We start from the raw sequence: 741 nt of genomic DNA, 5'->3' as shown, positions 1-741 counted from the left end.
CCTAAACTTTTCATACGAAACATTTTTCTCTATCCCTACTAGTTTTCGAGATATTTGACTGGATCACTTCAGATGGTCCACCCTGTATATATATATATAGTCGTATTTATAATTTAATATACACAATTATAAATATAATTCTATTTCGAATTCTATTGTAAATTATAGATCGTGTAAAGTGAGCTTTAGATTTTACATTCCGATAATCACTGTCAATACTGCAAATCTGTATATGTATGTGTACTTAAAACACACACACACAAGGTAAACTATAAATTCTCAGTATTGGCAGTAAATATTGGAATTTACTCTTAACCATTAAGATATTAATATGTAAAAACAAGTAACGGGTAATAGAGTAACAGTAATGAGTTACTATTTACAAAAAGTAATTATAACACGGTACTTTTATGACGTAACATTTTCAACCCTGTGCATATAGATCTACTACTTCAATATAAAAAAGGAGGACTATTAGATACGTATATATACTTGGGAAAAAATGTATATATATAATATATGAATATTTTGTATATAATTATACATATATAATTGTATATAAAATATGTCAATTTTTTATATAATTATATATAGTTTTATATAATTATATATAATGAAACATAATATAAATAAATTATACATAATATGAAACATTTTTTTGCGGGTATATACAGGGTGCGGCATCAAAATCCGGACAAATTTCAATTTAAATTTTTCGCTATATTGTGCCTCCGCCAGTGG

Source organism: Trachymyrmex cornetzi, unplaced genomic scaffold (assembly GCF_001594075.2).
Source record: "Trachymyrmex cornetzi isolate Tcor2-1 unplaced genomic scaffold, Tcor1.1 scaffold1456, whole genome shotgun sequence".
Taxonomy (NCBI): Eukaryota; Metazoa; Arthropoda; class Insecta; order Hymenoptera; family Formicidae; genus Trachymyrmex; species Trachymyrmex cornetzi.
Note: the sequence above shows the minus strand (reverse complement) of the source record.